Genomic DNA, 7,872 nt, shown 5'->3' on the forward strand with positions numbered 1-7,872 from the left:
GTGGGGGGGGGGGGGAGAAAGAGAGAAGGGAGGGGTAGAAGTAAAACATTTTCGAGAAAGGGAAAAGGGAGGGGAAGGGCGAGAGTCATCGAATGGGAACAACGAAGTAAACGTGACGTAAGATTTAAAGGTTGGGTGGGTTGCTTCTTGAGTTGACACAGCACTCCGCCATATTAGACCGAATCTGCCGGAGACGGAACATGAATTTAGATTTATTGTCCCCTAGAATTTACCCTTTTGAAATGGATGTTTTAGTTGTAGTGAGTTTGTTTTTTGTAGAAAAGTTTAATGGTACTTGAAACACAAATAAATAGGTCATATATGTCCCGACGATTAGATGTGTTATTAGAGAGTAACATACGAAGAAGAAAAGCCAGGGAGATGAGGACGATGGATGTTTGGTAGGAGAGAAGGAGCAAATAACACTCGAGCACCCGTCACCCATCTACGTCTGTCTGATTAAAAGTTAATACCTTCATTATAACTCTATTGATGAGTTTATTTGTTCCGTCTTATCGTTTCAGTTCTCTTAGATGAATGTTATTGTTTCTGGCTTCTGGGTTCATGTCTTTGTCGTAAAAATGAGCTCGCTCTCTCTCTCTCTCTCTCTCTCTCTCTCTCTCTCTCTCTCTCTCTCTCTCTTTAAGTGGAGAAAAGGGTGTGTGAGTTGATAGAAAAAATGATAAAATACTTTTTACAAGAACACAATATCCTATCTTGCGGACCTGGTAATTGAATTTATATCATTCTGATTGCATGCCTGATGCCTTACCGCTCGACTAAGGAACTATCCCCCCCCAAAAAAAAAAAAACCAAGAAAAAAACACACAAAAACACAAAAAAACAAGCAAACAAAAAACAACATATAGGCCTATGTTCTGTATATCAATTTAGATTTTCTTGTAAAAATCCACCTCATTAATTATGTGGGTGTTCAGATCCCAGGCTGTCTCATGAACCACCCACGGGCCGAGAGATCTTTACAGCAGCACCAATGTCATAACTGCGCCGTCACCTCGTCCCAAAGGCCAAAAGATCCCCTCGTTTAAATCTATCTTCCCTCAATTATTTTGGCTGCGACAACACCACCTCACCCTCCTCCTTTTTCTTCCTCCCCTCCCCTTTTTTGCCCTCCCCTTCCCCTCTATTTTTAACCCCCCCTCCCTTTTTTTGCCCCCCCCTTCTTTTTTTCTCCCCCTCCTCTTTTCTCCCCGCTCCTCGTTTTTCTTTCTCCCTTCCCCCTTTCCCCCTCCCCTTCCCCCTATTCCCCCCTCTCTTTTTTCTACTTCCCCTCCCTCTAACCCCTCACACCTTTTCTTCTCCTCCTCCTCTTTTCTCCTCCTTTTCCTCTTTCTTCCTCCCCTCCCCTTTTCTCCCTCTCCCTCCCCCTTTTTCTCCTCCTCCCTCACCTTTTTCTCCTTCCACCTCTTCCTTTTTTTCTCCCTCTTTCCACGCCCCACACTTCTTTCAGCAATCTTTTTACAAGAGTTATGGCAGGGGAGTTCATTTGACACTGTATCGTTGAGGGGTGTCTGGTGGGGTGTCCTTGCAGCAACTCCCCTCGGGCGAAAACGAGCGGTAACTGACACTTGAAATGTCAGGCCGGTGGGAAGGAGACTACTCTTTTTGTACAAATGGCGTATCTTTACAAGAGCGATGACATTTTGACTTAAGTCATATTTCGTTTTTTGGGTGGCTGGTGGGTGCTCTGGTGTGGTTTGCTTCTTCTTTCCTATAAAAAATCTATCGTCCTTATCTCCCCTCCTTCTTTTTTATGTTTGTTACTCTCTTGTAACACCTCTAATCTTCTGGCGCTCCTATGACCTTATGCAGTTGCGTGTACCGTGAAACCTCTACTAAAATAAGTTGTTTTTTAAGGTGTTGGAGTTTGTGGTTGGTTGAAGGAGAGCCGGCGCAGAAGCTACCATAAAAGTACGAGTGGGAGAAGAAGTTAAGAAGGAAAGTAGAGAGAAGGACGAAGAAGAAAAAAGTGCCTCACCAGTTAGTCATCAACTCGTTTGAAAATGATTTTAAAAGACATTTCTTATTTTTAACCAAAGTGAAAATGTATTCAATGTAAGCCTATTTTAAACAACGTCATTTCAGAAAATTTCTTTGGTATTTTTGAAGTTGCATTCATTTAGAGTGTGGGGGTATTAATCTTAGACGTATGTCATCATTTAGTTTTTTAAAGTTGTTTTCTCTTTGTTGTTTCTTAGACACCCCCCCCCTCACCCTCTTTGGCGTTCATACTATGACCTTATGCAGTTGCGAGCGCCGTAAAACCTTACTAAAAACTAAAACTTAGATCCCCCCTCCTCCATTCTCTGTCTGTCTGTCTGTCTGTCTGTCTGTCTGTCCGTCTGTCTGTCTCTGTCTCTCTCTCTATCTCTGTTTCTGTCTCTGTCTCTGTCTCTGTCTCTCTCTGTCTCTGTCTCTGTCTCTGTCTGTCTCTGTCTCTGTCTCTCTCTCTCTCTCTCTCTCTCTCTCTCTCTCTCTCTCTCTCTCTCTCTCTCTCTAAGTACAAGAACGCGAGTGACTGTAGTAACAAGACGATTGAGGACACAAAGACAGTTGCCTTAGTGTGCTGAAGACACTGTCAAACTTGGAACAATTTAGACGAAATATGGGTGTTTACGAGATACACAATGTCGAGGACTGACCCTCAAACTGATTTTTTATAGTTTCGTGGATCGAAATATGCTATACCGAGAGACTGGCACGAAACAGAATTAAACAGTAAGTAGACATAAGTAGCAAATTGCAGACGACGGCTTATGACGAATATACGAGGGCGACAGGCAAAGTTCATTGGACACACAATGCAAAAAAAGATAATTGGAGAATATTGTAATAACAGGCATGTTTGATGGAAAGAGAGGAAGAGGCAGACAAGGAAAAATACAGGACAAGATCATGGCTGGGAGCAGCAAGAACAACAGACACCATCGCTGCAACGCAAGACAGAGTGAGGTGGAGGGACAGAGTGAGTGGCGGTCCATGATCGCCCACGCCAGTCGGCAAGGCACCGGATGATGAAACATTTTAGTCATGGAGAAATTAAGCAAGAGGAATTGTGTTGTAGGGTACTTGTCAGTTCACATGAAGGCCGCTTTCTGGTTGGCAGAACAATATTATACTATTTATAATATGCACTGGCCAGCTCAAATTAAAGAGCGGCCATAACCCCTCCCAAACATTTATTGGAAATGAATTACTCCACTTCCGTATAATTTTAGACCTTGTAAAAGACGGACTGCGTCAACGATGCCTACTAGGCCTACCATTTACTACCAATGGATACACGCTTTTGTGTTTATTGGAAAAGTTGAAGGATTGTACAATGGACACTGGAAGCAGTGTATAAAAAGAAGATTAATTATTATATCAAAAAGGCGGATAAGACACGCATTTGGTTATGGCGTGACAAAACTCATAAACGGACGGTTCATCTGTACGTATAATAGTCCAATAGATTTATATGAAAATGTGGCAAAGCCTAGCACTATTTCGCGTGTTTAACTTACTGCTCGTACTATTATGTCCTTTCCAAAGAAGTTTCAATTCAAAACGTTATGACTGAATTTGTACCGTAACCGTTCTTTCTGATGTCGTATTGAGGCTAAGTGCTGCCCTGTGTATGTGGTAACTATTGTCACGAATGAGTTTAACAAAATCAGGAAATTAAAATTCCCTGGTGTTTTTTCGATTTTCAACATGTTTTATTTATTTTATTCATGTATTCATTTTTAGGAGGGGGGTATATAAAAAAATGTTTTATGCTTCCCCCCCCCCCCCTTTACTCTTTATTGCTATAGTTTCAAAAGTCCTGTTTAAAGATTCAGCTGTTCACAGGGTCCCTACACAGCTTGTGAACTTTTTTTTTTCATTCGTGCGTCATTTTTGGAAAAGTCCCCCGTGGTCGAGCTGTTTAAAGTTCCACCCCGTATCTCGTGGGGGGATCACAGCTCGGAGTCCTCTCTTTAGGAAAAGGCGAAAGGTTCTTTTGATTAAATACCCGCATAGCGAAAGGCGACAAATTTAAGAAAAAAGCTACGTGAGCAAGCAAAAGAGGGGACAACAGTGGAGATCATGTGACTCGTGGAAGTGTGTGATCACGTGATCCTCGCTGGGGGAGGGAGGAAAACCCCCTCGTGCTGCTCCTCCGCCCAGGAGCATCCTGGGAAAAAACTCCCATCTATCACCTCGGTGTCGGAACCAGAGGGGTCCGGGTGGAAATTACTGGTGTCCGCCCCACCGAGAACCGACAGCGACATTCTTCTTCTTTTTCTCGTCTTTTTTTCTATCATTATTGTTGGACATGAAGTTCCTCCGCGCCTGATGATAGCTACCTCCGCATTCAAGCTGCAAATTGGCGAGAAAAGTCTGCCTTGTCGTCCGCTGAATAGCAAATCACAGGGCTGGCGACTGGAGTCGTTTTGTAGACAAGGCCCGGACGCAGGAAAGCCGATTTGATCGCGAGAAACATCGAGGGTGGGGCCGGCTCGCAGCTGGCTTCGTGTTTATCAAAGCCAAGATCTGGACAGAAGGAATAGATACAAATGATGATAAGAAACCCGAGGACACAAATTAGGAGCGTTACTTTAGCCCTCGTTTCACCTCCTCCTCAGCCAGATATGATGGGGAACTTATCGTCTCTGACCTTACAAGAATGGGCTTTTTGTTAGCCCTTTTTCGGGAATGCCCGGTCGCTCAGAAAAGAATACCCAAGAACTCTCTCTTTGTATAAGAAATTCCCTAAGGCGTCATAATATGAAGGTGGCGATTATAAAAACCCCTTTCCTTTCTTGCCTTGTAATAATTCGACAGGATCCTTGAAATTCAAAGCTGGTCTTTAAGATATGTTTGAAATCATAAATTAGAAAGGGTTGCTGTCTTTGGGGTTTCTTTGGTTTGATCAACAAGAAAAGGTTTATCAAACAACGAGAAAGCTACAGGCTCTGAAGTTGGTGAAGAAAAGCTCGAATGAAAGGCATACCCTTGGGTTTTGAACACTGCATTTTTTGCCTTGAATGAAACTGTGGAGTTGGGTGAGAATAGACAAAAAAGTACGTCTTCCCAAAGGGTGTTTGGTTAGAACTGACAACAATTAGAGGAAAAGCCACCCAGGGCCACACATGTTTACAATGTGTAGCATAAATACGTTTGTTTTAAAATTTATATCCAGACGAAGAATTATACAGGACGCATATCTCTGTTTTTGCATCAGTTTAACACCGTGCTAGTATCGGATCGGTCGCTTTAATGCAAACTCCAAATACTCGCAATGACATGTGCATCAAACAAATAGTCTACAAAGGTAGACACATAGACACAAGCAAGTAATCTTCGCGACCTTTTTAAAAAGTTTTAGTAGAGATTTTACGGCGCTCGCAACTGCATGAGTTCATATGAGCGCCAATTCGCAATCTTTGTGCTATTCGTACTGTAGTCTGTTTACTTTCTCGCCCTCAGGTTTGCACTTCTAAGCACAATATAACCCGGAAAGCTGTAAGACACAAAATAATGTAAGCTGGTCAAAAAGGAGAGGGTTTGGTATCCCTGGACCGAAGAAGTTGTGGCGTATGTGTAGCTCATCGCCAGAGGGGAGCTGAGCTCTCTGCTGAAGGTCGTACGGATTGTTTATGTTCCCTGATTGTCTTAAGGTTCTCAACCGCGTGTGATATCAAAGACGGACTTATATAGGTCGGTGCTATACGATTGAAAACAAACAAAGAAAAAATCAAGCAAGCAACCAAACAAACAAGCAAGCAAGCAAACATGCAACCAAACAATCAAACAAAAAGCAATAGAACAAACAAACAAACAAACATACAAACACACAAAACAAACAATACAAAACTGGGCAATATTCAAAAGCACATACTGAAAGTTTTATCACAATCAGGGCTTCATTTTCTTTTCTTTCTTTTTTTTTTTTTTTTTTTTTTTTTTGGGGGGGGGGTCCAAAACTAATTCCCCACAAAACAATGTATCGAGGGATATTCTGAAAGAAAGAAGTTGGCTTCTCTGTCAGGAGTTAAAGCTATGAGTACAGAACACATAAACCCCCACCCTAGCACTACCTATCTTAACCCTGACCTTGACGTAGACTTGATTCTCTCAATTAACTTCTTAACTCTCCCACTCCCTTAACCCTCTAACCATAACCCTAACTCTTCAGGACTCTATTCGGCCCACAAGACACGACATGCGAACAACCATCTTAGAAGTGGTCCGAGTTTAACAAGCCGTTTATCTCATAACCCCTCTCTCCCTAAATATCCTTCCGCGCAAAAGAAAGAGATGAACAGACATTTAGTATGATAAAATTAAATGAATAAATAAATGAATAAATGAATAAATGGATAAATAAATAAATAAATAAATAAATAAATAAATAAATAAATAAATAAATAAATAAATAAATAAGTAAATACATAAACAAATAAATAAATAAAACCAAACGATTTCGCTTTTTTTCATGTTTTTATTGTTGTTTTTATTTCGTTTCGATTCTTTACTTCTTTGCATTTTTTCTTCTTATTTTAGCAGGTCTGAAAGACGAGCAACACCAGCTTCCCACCAGACACTGTCATATGGACCACGTCTGCTAGATCACGTGACACCCAACAATGGCGGTCGCCCGCCGATGACAGTTCCCGCGGCCTCTCGTTCTGTCACGCGAGACACCGGCCACGTAATTAAAGCACAGCAAAAATCTGGACCAGCTCGAAACAAGCTAGTCGTCATTAAGGCTCACAGGCCGACTCCCTCCCGACCACAAGCAGGCTTTGGTCCAACCCGCAAACGGCACACAGCACAACCCCGTCAGAGCTTCGACTCGTCCGACGTCTGAATCACTCCCTCTCGGAAAACACACACTTCATCAACATCTTTTCTGTTTGACCAGCGCGCAACGCATCCTAAGCAGTTAATTGCCGCGGTTACAAAGTTTCCTGCCTGCCCTTTGTTTCAGCCCGCCATATTTCCACCGGCCTGTCCGTGAGTAAGGAGCTCGCCCTTCCCCCATGCACGTGCACTCGCGGCCAGGCGACATGTGTGGGGGCGGGCCGGTGTTGGGCGCGCGTGTAATTGGCTATGGTTGTCTTCGGGAACTGGCTTCACGTCCAGAAAGGACCCCTACAAGACAGGCTCCGGGAAAAGACTCTGCATAAATTTCCCCGCTGCTTTTGTCGCGGCCGACAATCGAATTATCCAACAAAATGGCGAAACCGGGCGCGCTAGTGACCTCCCTTTAACCGGAAGTGGTACTTGTTTAGACGAAGATGATGCGAGGTGCATCTGGCGAGGAAACTGAATGCTTTTTCTCGTGGACGTCCCAGGACGATATTTTACCTCAAATACCAGGCTCGCGGGCCCAGGGCGTATGTTACGGAAATTAATGTTGACAGTGAGGGGCTGAGTGAGGCTGCCTGTAATCTCCAACACGGGGACATTCTCTGGCTCAGATTTGCTTAATCGCCACTCAACTACGCCAGCAAAGTCTCCCTTCCCCCTTCTAAAACTACAACCACAACCACAACTACAACAGACAACGCCACCACCGCAACATATTTCGTCATTGTTTTGTCTTGGTTCTGTGGCTTCTGAGAGTGTCTTTATGTGCTGCCAATCGATTAATGGAAACGTCAGTCCCAAGAATAGGGACACAAAAAATACGGAGAATATACTGAAAATATTTTTATGAGCATCTTAGGAAGATTATATTGTGGAACGATGAAACATTTCTTTTGGAGAGACGTCTTTAAAATGAATTGCTTCACGAACAAAATATTATGAATCCTGGATTTTAAAATTGTCTTTGGAAATTCAGTTGAAGCCTATGCGCATTTTTTTTAGATTGGAAAG

Source organism: Aplysia californica, unplaced genomic scaffold (assembly GCF_000002075.1).
Source record: "Aplysia californica isolate F4 #8 unplaced genomic scaffold, AplCal3.0 scaffold00159, whole genome shotgun sequence".
In the NCBI taxonomy this organism is placed as follows: Eukaryota; Metazoa; Mollusca; class Gastropoda; order Aplysiida; family Aplysiidae; genus Aplysia; species Aplysia californica.